An 18,512-nucleotide genomic window follows, 5' to 3' on the forward strand; every position below is an offset into this window, starting at 1 on the left:
TTGGAAAACTGAGAAGTATGTGGCACACGTGTCAGCGTTCCAAATATCATGCAGAATTAAATCAGAGCCCAAGGCATAGCTATCCTTAAAGTTCCATTTTAATAAGACAGACATGTTGGCACATCTGTGGAAAATCCCAAATCTAAGGCTTCCTGGGATTCCACTCAGTTGAAAGTTCATGATCTTATCCCCACACCCATAAATCCATCACATGGTCCAATCTTCTTCAGCCACGCTGGCATTTCCACCCATCTAGTTCCGGTCAGATGCAGAGATGCGGAGACCAAAGATGACCTTGGGCTTCTAGAAAAGAATGACAACAACACATTCCACAATTCTACTCCTTTCTATTCCCCCCTCTCAACTACTACACTAATGAAACAGCATAGGAAAATAATAGAGAGTGTGGCAGGCCAAAAATCCTAAAAGGAATATAACTGCAGGCCTTACAGGCGGCCTCTCCTCAAAAGAAAAATGTTTCCTGAAAAAAGAATAACATAAAAGTTAACATAACAAAATTAACCACCTCTTCTCCCTCCCAGGGAGAACCTTTGGCTTATCAGGAAACTTCTCATGGAATTGTTTTACTAACTTATCCACTTTTAAATTCCAACTTTTCATAGCTTCAGACAAAGGGTAACCCTTCCAATGCACTAAATACTGTAAGAGACCCCTATTCAGCCTGGAGTCTATGATTTTTCCACTGTCTTATGCTGGACCCAATTACTGGCTTCAATAAGCTACAATGAAATTCTGGGTCAATTTTCCCTAGACTTCTGGGTAGACTGAGTTGAACTGTAACTGGGTTAAGTATCTTCACTATTGGGAATGGACCTTGAAATTTTGGACCAAATTTCTGGCTAGGCATTCTTAATCTCATGTATCATGATATTGTGCGCATGTGCGAACCACGAATGGCTGCTATCCCTTCTCCGCTCCGACTAGGTGGACGGAAAAACACAGGAAACATCACCGAGCCTAGTCAGAACAGATGCGAGAGGGTATCTCAAAGGTAGAGCGGGATTCGGGGGTCATGAATAGGTGGCTGTCGGAGGGTTGCGGCTCTCCAAACGGCCCCCGGGCTGTACGATCGCCCCTGGTAGTCCTCCGACTCTCCAACGACAGAGGAAATGGCGGCACGCTGACGGCGCTTCTCCCTGGTGGTTTCCAATGCACCCAGCATCTTTTGACTTTGCTGCAGGGCTCTCGACCGGGAGAAGCCCCGAATTTGGATTTTTGGTGGATAGTGGTGCTGGAGAGGGGGTGGCTGAAATCGGGTGGCACTGAGGAGTCTGGGCGGCTGGCTGCGTTCGTTTTGCCTGCCGCCGCTGCCGCGGCGTTCCTCCCAAAGGACCCCCCCCCAATCGCCTTACCAGCTGGCGATGATCTGGATACATCCCAGCCTTTTCCTGGCCTTCTCCAAGTTTTCGGTTTTGTTATTCAGGACTGAGAGGAGCCTGAAGGAGCCCCTGGACTTTCTACAAGCTTACCTTTTATGGTCTGAATTGAACTGGGAGTTAAAGTGGGAACTGTCGTGTCAGAGAAAGGGTAGCTGCCTTGGATACCAACAGAGGGGACTGTCTAGCAGGCCTTGGCGCCGCTATTACGCCCCCCCAGGTACCTACCCCTCCCTTATATCATCCTAACGACTATGGAGATTACTCCCTTTATTCTGTCATCTTTACCATCTGACTCTCCCTTGGTGCTCCTTTGCTGGACACCTGGCATTCCCCTATTGAGGCACCCTATCACCTGGCCGCCTCCAACTGTGGACTTTGGACCTTTCGGCCTGTTGGTACAGCTGCTTTTGATTATTATTTTCCATCATTGTCTTGGGGGCGCTATCCGGAACACAACTTATAGAAAAAGCCACCTGTTTGCTCCCAACTATCTTGGACTTTTTTGGCCTTTAAGAGGAGGACCCAACTTATCCCCCCGAAAACCCCGCCCGGGTTATAGCTGGACTTCAGCCATCTTGAACACTAAGAACTATCTAGCCTTGGCAGGCTTCGCACCTTAATTTTAACTTTTAGCGCAACTTTTTTTTCTATTCTTTTTCTTCTCTTGTCTTCTTTCCTCCTTTGTTTGGGATATGTCTGGAAGATGCGTATGATTGTGTGAATGTGCCCACTTTTATTGCCCTATTTTTGCTGTATTCTGTGTTTTAACTATCACGTGGGGATTGATTGAGTGAACGAATGAGTGTGTCTGATTCGGAGGGCCTGGCAAGGAATGCGGGAGCTATAGGTGTGGTTGGGGGGACCACGGACACGGGAGTGGGTCGGAGCATTACTGTCATAACGGGGAGGGGCAGATATGGCGGGGACTTTAGGGCTGGCCATTACCGGGGAAGGAGGGATCGCTACGTAATAGAGATCCCTCCTTCCGGCCCTATGAGTCCCACTCCAAGACCAGATGGCGCGAGTAATAAGGACCCTGGTCTCCGGCTGTTGTCGCTAAATGCCAGGTCTGTAGTCCACAAAGCTCCCCTCGTCCGAGACTTAATTTTAGACGAGGGGGCAGACCTGGCGTGTATTACTGAAACCTGGCTGGGCCCGGAGGGAGGAGTCCCCCTCGTAGAGATGTGCCCAGAAGGATTTCAGGTGCTTCATCAGCCGAGAGCTCAGGGAAGGGGTGGGGGTGTGGCTATCGTTATTCGGGAGTCTTTAGTTCCTCGTAGGATCCCTGCTCCGGAGCTTGTCGGGTGTGAGTCCCTGCTGGTGAAGTTGGACCTCAAGGGTCAAGTGGGCCTGCTGTTAACGTACCTGCCTCCCAACTGCGTTGCAGCAGCCCTCCCCTCGCTTCTCGAGTCGGTAGCCGAGCTAGCAGTTGAGTTCCCTAGGCTTATGGTCCTGGGGGACTTCAATTTGCCTACGCTCGGTGAACACTCTGATGGGGCGCGGGAGTTCATGGCTTCCATGACAGCCATGGGCTTGACCCAGGTAATTCGGAGCCCAACCCACTCAGCGGGTCACACGCACGACCTCGTATTCCTCTCGGAGCAGTGGACTTGTGATCTTGGTCTGAGGGGTAATGAGATCATACCCCTGTCGTGGTCAGACCACTGCCTACTGAGGCTTGACTTCCGGAGACCAAACCCCCACTGTAGGGAGGAGGAACCGATCAAGTGGTTCCGCCCCAGGCGACTTATGAACCCCTTGAGGTTCCAGACGGAGCTTGGGGTTATTCCTGATACTCTCGCCCACAATCCGGTAGAGACTCTGGCTGCTGCCTGGCACTCGGCAGCATCGGAGTCCCTCGACCGGATTGCGCCACTACGGCCACTCCGAGGTGGTGGATCCCGGAGGCCTCCTTGGTTTACCGAGGAGCTCCGGGAGAGGAAACGCCGAAGGAGACGCCTAGAGCACCTGTGGAGGTCCGATAGATCCGAATCGAACTGAGCACTTTTAACAACCTGCACCAAGGAATACATCGGGGCACTTAGGGCAACAAAAAGAGCATATATTGCCTCCTTGGTTGCGTCCGCCGAGTCCCGTCCAGCCGCCCTGTTTAGGATAACCCGCTCCCTCTTAAATAAGAGGGATACGGGGGACCCCTTGCAGGGTAGGGCTGAAGACTATGCCCAGTTCTTGGCGGACAAAGTTGCTCGGTTTCGGTCGGATCTGGACTCCACCTTTGCAGATCCAGCGGAGGCACGAATGGACGACCTGGTAGACCATCGCTGGGTTGAGTTTCAGGATGTTACCCCCGGGGACGTGGACAAGGCCATGAGGGCTGTGAGTGCCTCCCCCTGTGTACTGGACCCGTGTCCCTCCTGGCTGGTTGCTAACAGCAGGGAGGTGACACGGAGCTGGATCCAAGCGGTTATTACCGCCTCGCTTCGGGAGGGGCACTTCCCCGCCGCACTTAAAACGGCAGTGGTGAGACCCCTCCTGAAGAAACCATCTTTGGATCCAGCCGTACTTAACAACTACCGTCCAGTCTCCAACCTCCCCTTTATTGGGAAGGTTGTTGAGAAGGTGGTGGCCTACCAGCTTCAGCGGTCCTTGGAGGAAGCCGATTACCTGGACCCCTTCCAGTCCGGCTTCAGACCTGGTTACAGCACAGAAACCGCTTTGGTCGCATTGACCGATGATCTCTGGAGAGCCAGGGATGGAGGCCACGCCTCCATCTTGGTTGTTCTTGACCTCTCGGCGGCTTTCGATACCATCGACCATGGTATCCTTCTGCGACGACTGCGGGAGGTGGGGGTGGGAGGCACTGTTTTGCAGTGGTTCTCCTCCTACCTCTTGGACAGGTCGCAGTCGGTGTTGGTGGGGGGACAGAGATCGACCACGAGGCCCCTAACATATGGGGTGCCACAGGGGTCGGTCCTGTCCCCCGTACTATTTAACATCTACATGAAACCGCTGGGCGAGATCATTCGGAGCCAAGGTGGCGCAGTGGTTAAATGCAGCACTGCAGGCTACTGCTAGATCAGCAGGTCAGCGGTTCAAATCTCACCGGCTCAGGGTTGACCCAGCCTTCCATCCTTCCGAGGTGGGTAAAATGAGGACCCAGATTGTTGGGGGCAATATGCTGACTCTCTGTAAACCGCTTAGAGAGGCCTGAAAGGCCTATGAAGCGGTATATAAGTCTACTGCTATTGCTATTGCTATTCGGAGGCACGGGATAAGATACCATCAATATGCGGACGATACGCAGCTGTATCTGTCCGCCCCGTGCCAACTCAATGAAGCGGTGGACGTGATGAACCGGGGTCTTGAGGCCGTTAGAGACTGGATGCGGGCTAACAAGCTTGTACTCAACCCGGAAAAGACCGAGTGGCTGTTGTGTTTCCCTCCCAATAATTTGGTTAGCGTTCCACCACTCAGGCTGGGGGGCCAAATTTTACACCCCTCAGACAGGGTTCGCAACTTGGGAGTCCTCCTGGACCCACAGCTGACCTTTGATCACCACCTGTCGGCTGTGACCAGGGGGGCATTCGCCCAGGTTCGCCTCGTGCGCCAGTTGCGACCCTACCTGAATCGGGAGGCCCTCACAACAGTCACTCGCGCCCTCGTGACCTCTAGGCTGGAATACTGCAACGTGCTCTACATGGGGCTGCCCTTGAAGAGCATCCGGCGACTTCAGCTAGTCCAGAACGCGGCCGCGCGAGTGATTGTGGGTGCACCTCGGTTCACCCACATAACACCTATCCTCCGCGAGCTGCGCTGGCTACCTGTTGATCTCCGTGTGCGGTTCAAGGTGCTTCTTACCACCTATAAAGCCCTTCATGGTAGTGGATCTGGGTACTTGAGAGACCGCCTCCTGCCGATTACCTCCTCGAGACCAATTAGATCTCATAGATTAGGCCTCCTCCGAGTGCCATCTGCCAGCCAGTGCCGGCTGGCCACTACGCGGAGGAGAGCCTTTTCAGTGGCAGCTCCGACCCTCTGGAACGATCTCCCCGTGGAGATTCGTACCCTCACCACCCTTCAGACCTTCCGCGTAGCCCTCAAGAGCTGGCTATCCCGCCAGGCCTGGGGGTAAAGATTTGATCCACCCCCACCCGAATGTTGAATGAATGTTGTTTATTTTTTAATTATGTGTTATGTTATATGTCACTGTTTGTATCCCCTCCCTATAAGTTGTTAGCCGCCCTGAGTCCCCTCAGGGAAAAGGGGCGGCCTATAAATAAACTTATTCCTATTCCTATTCCTATGTATTTGATAGATACAAAAACTTTGTCTCCCACACAAAAGGGTTTTTGGAGCGAGTGGTGTTTATCAGCTTGCTTCTTGAGGGTAGGGGGAAAGTCTTACCAATGCCTTGGAGGAAAAAAATGCCAAAGATGACTCAATGGTGAGTGCACCCATCCGCCCCTTCGCCTTCCAAGCCAACCTCCAATTACCTGAGATGGGAGTGGAAGGGGAAGTTGAAGCAGTTGTGGACACCAATTGCACTTGATGCTTAATCAGCATGTCGATTGTCAAGCAACTAGGCATACACACAAAACCTCTAGCCTCTCCCATTCGGGTTGAGCAGGTAGATGGGACGCTAATTGGAGGGGCCCCAGCCATGCTAATAACTGAACTGGTGAAGTTACAAGTGGGCCGCCACTATGAGCTTCTCAGATTCATTGTGGCTCCAGAGATGCTGGAATCAATTATCTTGGGGCTTGCATGGCTTGACAAGTGGAAGCCTACGATAAAGTGGGAAGACGGTGTAGAAATTGATGATAGCATTTGGGCCACTACCACCGGTGAAGGAAAAGGGCCAGCCAGGGATGATTGAACCCAAGAGCCCAGAACCTGCAGCACCTGCAGCAGAGACAAAAACCCCAGGGGTCAAACAAGTACCAAAATACTTCTTGGGGGATGTTTTGTAAGAAAACCGCAGGACAACAGTAAGAAGGGAGAAGTTGTTCACCCCATCATTTCTTCCTCCCACCAAAAGACAGCCCAAGTCACTAACTGAAGCCAGGATAAGCTGATGACAGCTATGAAATTGGCGCTCCCAACAGACCAGTGTCTCAACAATAACCAGGAAATCTTAACGATGGAAAATGGATTAGCCTGGAAGGGATCCAAAATGTACGTCCCAGCGGGGTTGAGGCTGGAAGTTCTACAGTGAAGCCATGAGGCAGAACTAGGAGGCCACTTTGGATTCCTAAAAATGCTCCACCTTGCCAGACATCAATTTTGGTGGCCAAAGATGAAAACGGAGGTGGAAGATTACGTAAAAAGCTGTGCTACTTGCGCAACGATGAAACCACTGCCAGAGAAGTCCCCTGGACTACTACACTGCATGGCCAGCCGTAAGTGACCATGGGAAGAGATCACAATGGACTTTGTTGTCGAACTCCCAGACAGCAGTGGGAATAGAATAATCTGGACAGTTATTGATTTGGTTTCCAAGCAGACACACTGCATTGCTTGCTCAGGATTGCCATCCACAAACAAATTAGCAAAAATGTTTGTGAAACACATTTATCGCCTGCACGGAGTGCCCAAGACGATCATTTCAGACAGTGGAGTCAAGTTCACAGCCAGGTTCTGGAGAGAGGTTCTGAGGTCCATTGGGTCCACACAAGAACTGAACTCAGAGGTTCATCCCAGCATGAACTGCGCAGCAGATAGGACCAATGCGGTGGTGGAACAATTCATCCGGTGTTATGTGGACTATCAGCAAGACAACTGGTCGGACTTGCTACCCTTCGCCGAAGTGGCGTACAACGACGCGGTCCACAGCAGCACTGAATTAACTCCTTTCCAGATTATGTAATTTGTTGCCATTCCTGAGCTGCCTAGAGCAGTGTTTTTCAACCACTGTGCCATGGCACACTAGTGTGCCGTGACATAGTGTAAGGTGTGCCGTGGGAGAATTACTTTATATATAGTCAATATAGGCACAGAGTTAAAATTTTTTAACATTTTCTAATGGTAGTGTGCCTCGTGATTTTTTTCATGAAAAAAGTGTGCCTTTGCACAAAAAAGGTTGAAAAACACTGGCCTAGAGAACCTCCTTCCTTCATGTCTCTGAATGAATGGATGGACACAGTAAAGAAAGGATGGGAAAATACAAAGAAGGCTCTAGCAGAAGCAGCAGAAGCCTACAAGAAGCTTTAGATTTGGGATTTCCACAGATGTGCCAACATGTCTGTCTTATTAAATTGGAACTTTAAGGATAGCTCTGCCTTGGACTCTGATTTAATTCTGCATTATATTTGGAACACTAAGAATATGGTTTTAAAAATAAAATAGACCAATTATTATGCTAGATGTCTTTCCAAATGTTGTTTCTTAATACAATCTAATTTAATAAAATAACTTTAAATAGAACAAAGGAGCTATTCGGCATGTGACTTTGTGAAAATTCAAGCTACATAGGATAAAATCCCAAAACAGTCCATAGTTTTGCTGCTCCTATGAAGTACTTTCCATTTTAAAGTTTAGACTCAGCACCTCAGTATCTTCATGTATAGAATCTTAATGGGAGATTGTAGCCCAGTCATTCTTTCTCAGCCCAACCTAATTCACTAAATTGGAAATTCACTATGGAAATAATATGATGAAAACTGCCCCTATAAGCTTGGTTCTTAGAAGAGAAGCAGAATATAAACCTATCTGATAATTCTATAAATAAATAAATTATGTGACATACAAATGGCATCTACATTTATGTTTTAGTGTGCCATGTTTGTGGCTTCTTAATATAGATGAATATAGCAAAAGCAAATCTAGGTTCTAAAGAAAATTTGGAAATTTTTCCATAATAAAACATGAATAAGATACATGCTTTATTTTCAGACTCAATTATGTTAAACTTCTTAAGATTTCACTCCTCTCCTGTTTCCATGCAAGAATCTTTAATACTAAAATTAATTGCTCTCTATTCAATCATATATATATTTGCTTGACTTCTAACAAAAATGTTTGCAAAAATCTGTTAATCAAAGATTATTTTTAAAAGAAGTTTTGCTTTTAAACAAAAGTAAATCAAAGAGGCTTTGAGGGGGATCTATGAATGATGCAAACTAAGAAAAAGAATGATAAATAATTTAAATGCAGTTAATCTGTATATTAAAACCATCAGAAAAAATATTACAGAAATGCAGTTCATTAAGATGTGTGAACGCCAGAAAATGGATGTTTGCACAGGTTATGTCTGGTGGGCAATCATAACATTTTAAATAACTATACATTATATTCTATTGGATTGCCCTAAATCCTAATAAAATTAAATACTTTAAAATATTTGCCATTCCATCAGTTGTGAAAGTTTTTTAAACACTGCTCACAAATTTATCACTTATAAATAAAAGAAACACCCAAATTTAACTTAATGAGAAATGTTAAACAACATGCTGTAATTTTATATCTCTTTCATGCATAATAAGATCATAGCGTTTAGATTCATTTTTGAACAATGTATTTTTGATCTATAAGACACACTCCCCTCCTCAAAAAATGTAGGTGGAAATGTCTGTGTGTCTTATGGAGTGAATATTGTGGCGGGGGGAGGGGGATTGTTGTGGTGATGACATTTGCCACCGCTACTTGTCACAACCACTGTTTGCTGCCATCGGGGAATGCTGGAGACTTTGCTGCCAAGCAACTGTTTGGTAGTTGGATCGGCCTCCTGGAATACTGGTGATCATCTATTCTAGATGGCGAGGTTCGCCACCACCACCTAAAACAGCTGATCAGCAATATTCCACAAGGCTGATCCAACCGCCAATCAGGTGCTCAACAGCGAAGGGTACAGCGTTCCTGGCAGAGGCAGCAGACACAGAGAAGGCAGCAATGGTAGTGTTTCCAGTTGGCCAGCCCACTGATTGGTGGGACTATTGGAGGTCGGGATCCAGCTGTTGCTCAGCTGACTGGTGGTGGGCGCAACAGAGCAGAGCCCTGACGAGCCACATGCTGGGGCTGCGATAACGCGCTAAATCTGACCAGGCTGTTTGCTGCAAGGACAATAGCCAGATGAATACTGGATGGATGCTGGGAGGCAAAGGCAGATATTTTTTTTCTTGTTTTCTTCCTCTAAAGCTAATGTGTGTTTTATGGTCCAGAGTGTCTTATAGTCTGAAAAATATGGTATGCACAAGAATAATTTTGTTGGTCCTAGTCTGAAATAAAATCTAGAAAGGACAATCACAATCCAGCCCACAGTAAACCTAAAGTGCATCTTATGGGACTATATTTCTGGAAATAACAATAATAACACTAATATTATTATTTCAGGATGATATGTAATTCAAAATGTAGAAAAGAATGAAGAAATGCAATCCAAACAAATTAAAGAAAAGAAATAAAAGCCAATGTTAGTTTAGAGCAGTTTTTTTCCAGGCCTTTTAGTTTTAGTGCTCTTTCTTGCCTTTTTTTCTTTTTTTCAGCAACTATTGTGAAGTATTATTGAAGAAAGACATTGTAAGAAAACTCAGTTTTATCAGTTAAGACTAATTTGTTCCTGAAAATAAATTGCATTCATTTACTGACAACTTTTATTCAGTATGCTCCATTAACACCTAAAGACATTGTCCTCATCCGCTATAGTTTAATTAGTAGTGTATTCAGTTTAAAAACTATTTTCCTATTCATATAATACTTTTCAATGTATTTGCTGATTTTAATGACTGGCAGTGCAATAACAGCCAAAGTTAACAACACAAAACTCTTGGATCATCTCGGTTTTAACGGTTAGAAAACAGAATAAGTATTATGTTACTTATTTCCAGTATCTTAAAGAATTTCCAGATAAATGAAAAAAAAAAAGATTTTCCAACTTATGCTTATCATAACGAAGAATCTGGAATTACTTTTGTAATTACAATAACAACAATAACCCCCCAGTTTATAAATAATAAAAATAAACCCACAGTGAGGCACTACCATGTTGTTGTGAGGCTTGTGTGTTCTGAGGAAGAGGACAGCTATGCCAGAGGTTTAACCATACTGGACAAGTCTCGTCAGAGGAGTCAGACAAAGAGTGTCTCTCCCATAAAAAAAATATGGTGAGACATAACTTTCAGATTGCCATACCAGCTCACATATCACCCGGGTTAACAAGGTCTGCGTTAGATGCTGGAGCTCCTGGATATCTGGTGAAAAATGGGCTACAAAACTCAGGACTGTTAACTGAGCAACCAGGGCTAACAGCTGCAGAACTACTGGAAGAAAAGGTATTTACCCATCTTAAAAATACAGTGACAGAAAACAAAGAAACAATGATCTATTATTACAGATCAAATTCTATAAGAAGAGGATATTTGAAATAAATGCACCAGTTCTGAAAAAAACATCCAGAATCAGAAATAACAGAAGCTGGCAGATCAATGTTGATTTATAATATGAAATAAAGTATTCAGAGAACCAGAACTGGAAGAACTGCAAAGGTCTATTCAGGTCAGAGAAATCAAAGCCTTGCCAGAAATAATTCAGACTGCAGAGACAAACCAGGGGGAATAGGCAGTAAAGGAATCCAACAGACATATAGAATTGTTTTCAAAAACCAGGCAACTTTTCCTCTGCCCCAGAAAAAACAAAGCCCTCTAATTAAAGAAGCAGAAGAATTGGGGAAAAATTAACTGAGCATCCAGAATAGCACAAAAACATCAAAATAAGGTTGCCTGCATTATAACTTGTTCCAAAGAAATAGCTAGCACAAGCATTAAAAGATGCCAACATTGCAATGTCAAATATAAAGACAAACTCAGCTTGATCATTTTTCCAGATGTTTGTCTGCAAGAAATAAACTAACAAACAGTTGTAGTTATAACTGAATATCTGAGATCCAAAATAACAAAGAAGAAAAAAGTCAAATAGTGTATCACCAAAATGGAAGATTAGACTGGAAAATAAAATTGGCAAGCTGAGATCAAATGCAAGTAAGCTAGAATAGATGAAATAAAAGATCTGAAGAACAAGAATGTGTGCTGTGTTATTTTGAGGGGACAGCACATTTACACTGTTATAGAAGCTGTATACTCACTTACATTGTAGCCAAGTCTCATTTCTTCAGTGTTGTCACATGAAAAGATATACTTAATTATTTACAAAATGTGAGGGCATATCACAGTATATCTGTGATATACTATATGAAGCTGAAATTGCAAATTATAGGCAGGACTTCCAATTTCAATCAAATTAGATATGTTTCTATCAATCCATCAATGGAAAAACTGCTGTGAATCAATCAATCCTGACAAAGAACAAACAGTACTGTTCTGGATGCAGATATGGGATAACCCAAAGAAATACAAGGGCACAGCTTGGTTAATGGAAATGGATAAGAATAAAAAGGAAGCTAGCATGAAAGAACTAGTAATAATAGTAGAAATGGTAGAGGCAAGAATAAGGAAGAGCAAGAATTGGTCAGCACCAGAAAATGAACTGCATGGGTTTTGGCTAAAATATCTGACTAATTTACACCCACTGGTTGCCAAGCAATTTAACAACATACTGCAAGGAGGTGAAATTGAAGAATTACTAACATCTGCCCAAACCTACTAGCAAAAGCAGTAGCAACAGGCAACTACATGTCAATTATCTGCTTACCAACAACATTTAAATTGCTGAATCATGTGGTAGTTGATGCAGCCAACAGCATCTACTTGAAAACAAGTTCTTTCCACCTGAGCAGAAAGGAAACAGCCCTAACTGCTGAGGAACAAAAATCAACTCCTAATTGACAAGATGATTTTGGAAAACTTCAAGAGAAGGAAGTCCAACTTGAATGTGGCATGAATTGATTTAAAAAAGGTATTTGACTCTCGCAGCAAGATTGGATAATCAAGTACAGAGAGATAACAGGTGCCAGTAGAACCATCAGAAGCTTTGTGAAAAGATCAATGGCACAATGGAAGACATGGTTGCACATCAATGGTGAGAGACTGAGAAAGGTTAATATCAAGAGACAGATACTTCAAGGAGATTCATTGTTGCCATTATGTTTTTATTACACTGATTCATCTGTCAAAATTACTGAATAATTCAGGCTATGGCTATCAAAGATCAAAAACATCTGCCATATTGTCCCACCTCCTTTATATGATGACCTGCAGCTGTGTGGATAAACACAATCTGAAATAGTATCACTGTTCAGCACTGTCCATATATAACCAAAATATAGCAATGGAGTTTGGGCTGGACAATTGTGACACACTCACCATCAAATGGGGAATAGTGAAAATTGAAGGAATCAATATGCCCTATCGTAATAATATCAATAGTCTGAATGAAGATGATAACTACAAATACTTCAAGCTGATATCATTAAGCACACTGAAGTCAAGAAAAGGGTTAGAAGTGAATAAATCAAGAGTGAAAAAATCTTAAAGTCCAAACTCAATGGAGGAAATACTATAAAGGCAATCAACACCTGCCAATTCCTGTCATTAGATATATGGCTGGAATAATGCACTGGACTGAAGCAGAACTAAAAGCCATGGATAACAAGACCAGAAAAATAATAATGACTCATGTTCTTCATCCTCACAGCTATATAGACAGACTCTACCTACCAAGGAAAATAGGTGGGCATGGAATGTTGAAAGTACATCAGATGGTTGAAGAAGAAAAAAGGCATTGAAAAAATATTAGGAGAGTGAAGAAGATGCACTGAAACTTGTATATTAGGAAGACTTACTGACTACTGGAGAGACCAAACTTACTTATAAAAAAGACCAAATGAAATACAGATAGGAAACATGGGAAGACAAAGTATCATATGGCTAACAGGTTTTAAAAAATAGCAGGGAACACAGATAATAATACGATTTGACAATGGTTAAGCAGGAAAGTTGAAGAAAGAGACAGGCTAATTCTGATTGCACAAAACCAAGCCTTAAGAACAAATTCATACAAAGGCAGAATTGAGAAGACAGCAACAGAAAATGCTGCCTATGCAAAGAAGCTGAAGAAACAGTGGACCATCTGGTTAATTGCTGCAAGAAGATCACACAGACTGGCTACAAGCAATGGAATTGCAAAGTAGCAACAATGCTGCATTGGAAGATCTGTAAAAATATTATTTGCCTGCAAGCAAGAACTGGTGGGACCATAAAGTAGAAAAAGTCACAGAAAATTAAGAAGCTAAATTGCTCTGGGACTTTGGAATTCAAACAAACAGGCACCGGTCACATTACACCCCAGACTTAACAACCGACAATAAGAAAGACAAAAAGTCTGAATAGTGGGTGTGGAAGTATCTGAAGACAGCAGAATAAAAGAGAAAAAATGTAGAGAATATCACAAAATACAGACCTGCAAATAGAAATAGAATAGCTGTGGTATAAACAAGCAATGCTAGTCCCTATAGTAATAGATGCCAAATCAACTGGAGCACCACTTGAGTACCATCGGTATTGATAAATTCACCATCAGTCAACTGCAAAAGGCAATTTTAGTTGGAACAGCTTAAATTCAGCGATGATATCTGTAATACCCTCAAACATCCACATCTGGCATTCCAGGTCCTTGGGAATAGGGTTCAATAGATAGACAAAAATGCCAAATCCAGTCTAAACATGTGGCTGACTGTGCAACAAACAACAATAACAACAGTAATAAAATACAACTTACATCCTGCGGTGATATACAGTTTAATTCCTGTGACAATATCTGTAACACTACAAAACATCCAGATCTGCCTATCCCAGGTCTTTGGAAAGGACATGATAGGTGGCCAAAATGCCGAACATTTGACTGACTATGTGAAAAATCATAATAATAATAATAACAATTTCCCAATGAAGCGATACATTGATATGATTATTGGGCTTGTATGCTCTGACAAGGATGAGAGCTATGCCAAAGGTTCTATCATAATGAACAGGTCACACTAGAGAAGCCAGATGAAGAATGTGTCTCCATAATAAACAATATGGTGTGATGTAATTTACCAAAACTCATACCGGATTGGTTGTTGCCAGGTTCAACAGGAATGGGGCGGGTGTTTAAGCAAGAGATATTATGGAGTTTCATTCCAAATAAACAAAAAGGCATTCTTAGTTTGTATCCATTATTCCGATGAAGACTGTTATAAAACAGATTAACTGCATCTCATTAAAAAGATATCTCTGCAAACAATATAATCTAAATAACTAGTTGGAAGAAACTGCCTCAATATAAAATAAGGTAATTTAGATATAAAAGCTCAACTAATGACATTTAGAATGTCATGTCTATAGCAACTCTTAATGTACAAGATAAATTAATTAAAATCTTTATATCCAAGAAATGTTAAGAAAATTGTGATAACAAGTAACATTATTAACGGAAAACTTTGACTTGCCAGTATTGTGCACAAGAAACTATTTTAGCCAAGAGATTTATTCTGGTCATGTTGATTTTCATGACAGCCTGTCTTCATTTCTTAGTACCCTCAAATGCTTTTAATTGCACTTTCTTTACAAACTCATATTGATTTTTAAAGACATCTAACTCCAATCTGTTCTCTCATCTGTGTGTATGTATAATAAACATACAGCGACATATATGCATATATCTATATCATATCATATAGCATATCATATCTTGTATAACATGTCTGTCTGTCTGTCTGTCTGTCTACCTATCAACAAATCTATCTGGAATCTCTTTTCAACAGTTCATTCCTTTTTCATTCATATTATCTTGTTATTGGTTTGCTGTTAAATCGAAGATCTGTGATCAATGTACTCAGTCTGCATTTGGAATGAGCCTTATTCATTAAAATTTACAAGAAGTCATCCTATAATTTCAACTAGTAAAGTGCAGGCTACATTGATTCCAACAAAATATGAAGGAGGATATAGAAACAGAGCTCTGGTCAAAAGTATCAGTGTACTTATGAATTGATGAGCATGGACTCCAGATATGCCTAACTGTTAACTAAAGGTAAGTAAATTGTGCTTCTTCAGGTATTCCTGAAACATAATTCCAGCTTCCAGTTGGGCGTGTTCTGAGATGAGTTGTTGTTTTTAACAGCTCTGGATCCTTGGCTGCGTTAAGCTGTCTAAACAGTATCCATCAACTGTTTGACAGTTTGATTACCTCCTCTCCGGGCATAGGAAAGGGGGTGAGAAATCTGCATTTGGGTAGTGCTCCATTTAACCCCCCCCAGAACATAAATCTGGGAGTGGGAGGTGTGAGCCGCCCTGTAACCCAGTGAACTCTCCGCGTCAAGGACTTTTTCTGCTTTTTTGCACAACGAAGGCATACGTCCACCCTCAGCTCAATGATTGATTTATTACTGATTCCAACATGGGCAGAACTGATACTGGAGAACTTCTAATTGTATGTATCACAGACTTTAACTCCATTTTTTAAAAAAAATTCCTTCTGATAAACTACTTGTTAGAAACACAAAGATGGCGCTGAACAGCTTTGTTGGCAGGATCAGGCTCTGATGTTACAGATTTTCAAGGAGCTCAGAACATTTAAAGATCATTAACTCATTAGTGATTTATTACTAAGCTAAATAGTAATTGCTGGACAAGCAGCTTGCCTGGATTTAGTAATTGGGTGGAGAAGATTAAATGAGAAATGGCTTCTAAGCAGCAGAAAATAAATGCCTCGAAGAGCGCTGGTAATTCACCTGCCCCTGGAACTAAATTACAGTCACTACTCCCCCCATCCCCCTCCTATTCCCACAGGGGAACCTTTGACTCGAGAAATACTGCAAAAAGAACTAAGTGTGGCCTTAGCCGAGGCCTTAAAAAATCATGCAGCTGCGATGGAAATTAAAATACAGGAAAAGATATCTGCTGCCAATAAGAAACTGTCAGAAGAAATTATGAATTTGGTCCAGATTCATAATCAACAAATTAGAGATGATATTTTAAACGCTTTTAAATGCCTATCGGGCTATGTATAAGGAATTGAAGATAAATTGGAAGATCTTAATGATTCCAATATTAACCTGGTAACGAAAATGGATGTGGTACAACAAAAGGTTGGTAATGCAGAAAATGAAATAATGTTGCAGTATAGACAGATGGAATTTGCCTGAAGGATAAGAGCCCTCAAAGAGAAAAACCAAAAAATTTGAAGCAGATTTTCTCAAAAGCTTTTGATCAATTGTTGGGACGGTCAGGAGGGATTTTTGATTGGCAGATTGATAAGATATATCGGGTTAATTCCTGGCTTGCTAGACAAAAGCAACTCCCAAGATACATTGTGGTATATTTTGCGACGAGAGATATGAGGAATTCGATATTGCAAGAGTCTTACAAAACCAAGCTGCAAATTGGGGGTCAGGAGGTGACTATTTTGAAGGAACCCAAAATGTTGAGATCGAGGAAAGACTATGCCTTCTTAGTCGATGAGCTCAGAAATCGTCAGCTACAGTTCAGATGGGAGGCCCCAGCCGGGTTATCAGTTACTTACCAGGGACAAAGATATCGTCTCAACTCAGTATGGAAGGCTCAAGATTTTTATAATAATATACTGAAGGCTGGACATCCTCCCCTCCCCAGGACCCAGAGAAAGAGAACAAGAAGGACAGGATAGACAGCAAGCTACCCAAGGATAATCAAGGCTGGATCAACTTCTTCTCTCAGAACTAGAAGGAGCGAAGGAGCAAAGACAAACCTGCGTGATTACTAGGCAAATGGAACAAGAGTTAAAAAAGCAACAAGCTTTGCAACAAACACACGTTACCATCCAAGAACTCACAGGTTATAGCTCAGAAGCAGTGGGAAGAGCCAGGCCGAAAGCCAAACTACAGGATTTCCAGATGGCTCTTAAAAAGCTTCAGGGAGCTAAAGATGACAACTAAGTTCTTAACCTGGAATGTTAACCGTTTAAACTCCCCACAGAAAAGGAAGAAAATAAATCATTATTTGAAACAATTTAAGTATGACATAATTTGTTTGCAAGAAACTCATATTAGTTTAACTGACCAGAAATATTTGATCAATACAAGACTTGGACAACACTTTGTAGCCTCTGCCCCTGAGAAGAAAAATGGTATAGTTATTTACTTAAGAAAGGACATGAAAGCCGAATTAATTGAAGCAGATTCTCAAGGAAGATATATTGCAATAGAATTGGTATTAGAAGGGAAAAAGATACTTGTAATGGGAATATATGCTCCCAATCAACAACAAGACAAATTTTACAAAACACTCCATACTAAGTTAATACATTGGGACTATAGATCTTGCATATTATTGGGCGACTGGAACGGTGTTATGGATACCAAGAAAGACAAGAAGGGTCTCCTGCAAAATATCCAAGCACGAGCGAAACTATCCAAGTTCTTTTTTGATATGACGGATGATTTTGAACTGAGGGATATTTGGTGAGAAAGGAATCCAGAAGAACATGACTTTACATTTTTCTCTGATAGACATCAATCCTTTTCTAGGATTGATTTTATACTAACAACAAATGATTTGCTTTCTAAGGTAAAGAGGGGATCAGATGATTTTCAGGGAATCAAGATTAGGCACCAAGAATATAGAATACATGCTTTTGCGGATAATTTGGTTATAACATTAACCCAACCACATGAATCTGTATCTGCGTAGTTGTTCTCTATCTGCCCCGCCGTTGCCAGTCGTCCAGGACCAACTCCATTGTCTCCTCCCCACTGCTCCAAGGCCTGATGTCAGGAGGACACTCCCTTTGGCTTTCACTGCTGCTCCATGCCTCAGACGCCTCCTGGTGGCCAACCAGCCTCTCTGATCCCTGCTGGGAGTCGGAACCCTGTCCAGGGTTCTCCATATCTTCCAGAGCCGACTCATAGGGCCCCCTGCTGTCAGAGTCTGTTTGCACCTCCAACAGCTCCTGCTGGGCTACAACATTATCCCTCACCGCAGGGTCCTTCCCCCGGGTCTGATGCTCGGGATGGAGCCTCGAGGGATATTGCACATGATAGGCTTGCACCAAAGCAGGGGCATGTACATCCGTTGCATCGGTCCAGGTCCCCCCATCTGACCCCTCATCCTTCCAGTCTATCAAGTACTGAAAACGTCCTTTTAGCCATCTCGAGTCTCGGAACCGGGCCACTTTGTGCAGTAGCCGCGTCTCCACCTCATGCAATGATGGCTGGGGGGGAGAGGGTTGGCGGAGAGGACAAGC

The 18,512-nt window shown here is 43.1% G+C and overlaps 1 protein-coding gene across 8 annotated transcripts in view; it reads right to left on the reverse strand.

The window, feature by feature from the left end:
- Positions 1-18,512, reverse strand: part of ELMO1 (engulfment and cell motility 1) — a 562,024-nt gene that overhangs the window by 39,879 nt on the left and 503,633 nt on the right. The window lies entirely within an intron of this gene.

This window comes from Thamnophis sirtalis, unplaced genomic scaffold (assembly GCF_051295495.1).
Source record: "Thamnophis sirtalis isolate CommonGarterSnake01/CBP01778 unplaced genomic scaffold, rThaSir2_p1.2 scaffold_4, whole genome shotgun sequence".
Classification (NCBI taxonomy): domain Eukaryota; kingdom Metazoa; phylum Chordata; class Lepidosauria; order Squamata; family Natricidae; genus Thamnophis; species Thamnophis sirtalis.